This window comes from Parasteatoda tepidariorum, chromosome 6, assembly GCF_043381705.1.
Source record: "Parasteatoda tepidariorum isolate YZ-2023 chromosome 6, CAS_Ptep_4.0, whole genome shotgun sequence".
Taxonomy (NCBI): Eukaryota; Metazoa; Arthropoda; class Arachnida; order Araneae; family Theridiidae; genus Parasteatoda; species Parasteatoda tepidariorum.
In genome coordinates, this window is record NC_092209.1 from 29,870,263 (window position 1) to 29,874,480 (window position 4,218).

At 29.2% G+C, this 4,218-nt stretch overlaps 1 long non-coding RNA gene across 1 annotated transcript in view; it reads right to left on the reverse strand.

Annotated features, from left to right (window-relative positions):
* Positions 1-462: 462 nt before the first annotated feature.
* LOC139425892 (uncharacterized) overlaps positions 463-4,218 on the reverse strand; it is a 39,382-nt gene continuing 35,626 nt past the window's right edge. The window contains exon 2 of the long non-coding RNA XR_011636979.1: positions 463-937. This is a non-coding gene — a long non-coding RNA (uncharacterized lncRNA). The remainder of the gene's footprint in view (positions 938-4,218) is intronic.

Sequence of the window (4,218 nt, forward strand, 5' to 3'; positions counted from 1 at the left end):
ATAACAGTTAAAGATGTCCAAGATAAAAACACAATAAATTTGCTTTGTTTAAAAAAATTAGGCAACAATCATTTTGCCAATGAGCAACCTGTGATGGCCTTGTGGCGATCACAATTTTATTCATTTTGTAGTGAATCGTATTTTTTTTTTGTAAGTATAGATGGTGGATATACACTTCAGTGTTTTGTATAATAAGATGTGATGCAAGACTGAACCATTTCAGCTTAAGCAAAAATATCCATATTGAATGTTTTGCTGATATCAGTTTTTAACTTTAAAGGCGTGTAAATTTAATGCTTTGAGACATATTTGGCTTCGTGGAGAATTTCTTGAACAAAACTAATCTGCTCTTAATTTTATTGGAGATTAAAACCACAAAAGCATTTCAGGGCTAGCCAGCATCAAAGGGATTTTAAAACTTTGTTTCGTACCACTGAGTATAAGGGAGATATTTCAAGTCAATTATAGAGTTATAAAAAATATTGTTTTATTGCTATTTTATAAATAGAGACACCTTTCCAGTAATTTTTAATATATCAATTATTTTTTAAGTAATTGTATGATTACCGAAACGAAATTCATTTCTATGCTTTTTTACAATTAAACGATAAAAAATTAAATAAATGGATGGACACTTGACTTTTTGACAATCAAATTCTAGGTAATTTAAAACGACAAACACTGCTAACTTTAATCATCGTAAGAGGGTTGACCATTTGCATAATTCTAAGAGAAGCTGGAAGAAACGGCAATTCGTCAAGACCTAGTAGCTCATGATCCTTTACTTGGTCACAACCTTGGCAGGAAACCAGAAACAAGGTTTTGTCCTTTTCATTTCCAACTTTTATCAGAAGCTTATGCAAAAGATGGCCTTTCTAGGTAAGCAAAAGTGGAACACTGCATTTTGGCGGAATGCCTACAATAAGCCTTTCGCATTCTGGAACAAAGAAGGAGACACAAACATTAGAATAAAGGAAATATAGGAAATGAAAAAATCTGGAAAAAAATGTTATGAAAGGAGCAATCACTAAATTGATGGCATTGACAAAATCAGCGAAATGTTATGAATTATTTAAAGTTTAGCTAGTGTTTTATCAGGATGCGTTGTCAATAAAGAGAAGTTTATAGAAATCTTTGAAGAAAAAATCTGTTCTAGGTATAAAAACGAAGAATGGAAGGAAGAGTTAAAATAAAATAATTTCTAGAAGCTTTAGAAGTGATGAAATGGAGGGACAGGAAGATCTTTTGTAGATGCTTATGGTTTCGACGAATTTTTTTTTTTAAAAAAAGATTTAATTAAAGTTTTAATTTTATTTTTCGTAAGCAGGTGTCTTAAAATTATAAATTTAAAGTAAAGTTTAAGAATTTATAAATTTTTCTTTAAAAATAAGGGCAAATTTGAGCTCAAAAACTAGAAATTTTTCATGTCATGCTAACAGGTCTACAAAATGTTTCAAAATATTTTTTCTTCTTCCAGATTAACAATGTGATTATTTGGATTTTGAACTAAACTTTTAAAGGAATTTCAGGAAGGAGATTGGAATAGAACTTATAATTGAATTTTTAAAGAAAAATTCTAAATATTCTTACTTAAAGTTTGATAAAAAATTACAAATTCACACTTAGACCTTAGCTTTCAGTTCAAAACTTTGCTAGCATTATGCAAAATCTAAATACGAACTTTTAAAAAATTCGATGATCAAACTTTTTTCGTAATGTGTGTTAGCGTAAAGAATTTTTCTCAAATTCAAAGTTCTTCAGAAACTCTATTTAAAATGGAAGAAAATTCTAAAATGTAAGAATTCTAAGAACAAGAAAAATTAATAGTTCGAAAATTTACTTCCGAAAAAGAATTTTGTTAGTCTTAAAGATATAATTTAGAAAGGTTATATCAAAGAATAATAAGAAAGTTTAAAATATTTAAAATATAATAAAAAAATATTTTTGTTTCGCTTTTCGGGAATTTATTTCCAGTTTCGGTTTTGTCTGTCTTCGTACGAAAGAACTTCATTTCTAAAAATCGTGGATAAATAATTTAAATGGTTTTTAAAGCAAATGAGGTAAAATTCAAATAATAATAACAACCATAAAAAGGAATCGAAATTTTCGTTGAAAATTGCCGATTTTCACCAGTTTCACCTTAAGGACCGATGCGAAAATCTTTTTTTTAGATGAGTAACGAAGGACGAAAAAATCGGTGCAAGATGCATAAGGAGAAAAAAAAACTCCTGTTTTCGGTTTCGGTTTTATCTGTCTTCATACGAAAGAACTTTATTTCTAAAAATCGAGGATAAACAATTTAAAGTGTTTTTAAAGCAAATGAGGAAAAATTCAAATAATAATAACAACCATAAAAAGGAATCGAAATTTTCGTTGAAAATTGCAGATTATCACCAGTTTCACCTTAAGGACCGATACGAAAATCTTTTTTTTAAGAGGAGTGACAAAGGACGAAAAAATTGGTAAGAGATGCATAAGGAGAAAAAAACTCCTGTTTCAGATGCTAAATGATGTGTTTGAAAAATATTTTCGATAAGCTTTCGCTTCTTATCTTCTAAAAATACGGTATAAGAAAATTTATAGTTTTACCTTCACTGAAGCATTCGTGGATATTTAAACTTTCTTGGGATTCTGCAATAGATGCAGAACATGTAAGTTATTTGGATAGAATTCTATATAGACAGAAGTTATTTTCGAAAAAAGTGATGGAAAATGTAACTAATTTGAAATATTATGTACTTCAATTATACTAAAAATAATTTATTTCTCTTGACTTAGGAGTTCTATGAACTGTATGAAGCTTTAAAATGCATGTATACTTAATATTTAGAAATAATACCGACAAGAGCATGATTGCCCGCGCACCTTGGTACATATGGGGAAATACATGACATCGTACTAGTCAAGTGAGATCTCATAGAACAGTGTTTCCCAAAGTGTGGTACGCGTACCCCCAAGGGTACGAGAACAGTTTGGAGGGGGTACGTGTTCTTAAGTGAAATATCTTGCAGCAAACGAAAATTTCAAAAAGTTTTTTTTAAAAACAAAGCTAGCCATGAAAATTTACGATTACGTATTTTTCTATTGGCTATTTTTTGCAGAGTTAACATTTAGTAATTAGTGGTATCAACAGCCAGTTGTGGTTTTTAACTTTTGTGAAATTTTTTATAGTAAAAAATACATAAATTTTTATATTAGTGGTACACAGCGTTACGAAAAACTTAGAAAGGGTACACAAAAGTCATAAGTTTGGGAAACACTGTCATAGAATTATGAGTATTCAATTTTATATCTATTCAGCAATATTTTTATGAGTATCTTAATTAATTGTTTTACATAAGGTTGCATGTATACATTTAAGAACTTTACCTTTTTGTGTATTTTCCTATAATTTTGAAATTTTACCAACAGGAATCAAATTTTTCTTATAGTTAACGTTAGATTCTTATCAATAAATACATATTTTGTGTGGTTTGTAATCAAAACTGAGCTTTATGCAGTAAGGCGCCGGTAATCATAGGTATTGCATTTAGTATTGCATCTCATTGTAAAAAAAAAAATCGTATTTCTTAAAATGTATTTTTAAGAAAAATTATCACAGCAATTCATCATGGTATTTAAATAGACCATAATATAACATTATACATGTTTGTTCCTACTTTACGTGCAATTCCACATTTGAAATATTCATATTATTTTACATAGTTAAAACCTGAGGCCCACGTACGTGTGCACTTAACGGTAGAACAGTTTAACGAAGACTGATACCGTGCACCCTCGGTCCCTACGCAGGCTGATCAAAGTGACCACACACTCGCTTACTGACCACAGCCAGTGATGCTTGACTTCAGTGTTCTACTGGGAACCTTGTCTTTACGATCAGTCCACTGTGGGACTCGAACTTTTGGAGTAGTTACAGTGACCAATCAATACAGAGTATACACAAAAATACACAAAATGTAATGGATACAAATACACAAATGGAAATGGAAATGCACAAAAATGTTTCAAATATTTAAAATAATGATAATTAAGATAATTATGAAATATTTTCAATGCGTTTTTAAATAGTGATACTTTTTTAAATGAAATAAATTTACCTCTTATACTAATTTGAAAATTGTTATTAAGTATGTTATAGCATTATTTATAAAAATGCAGTTCATAGTTTGTAAATTTAATATGAAATATACACTATATCGCTGGAAAATTTTATAT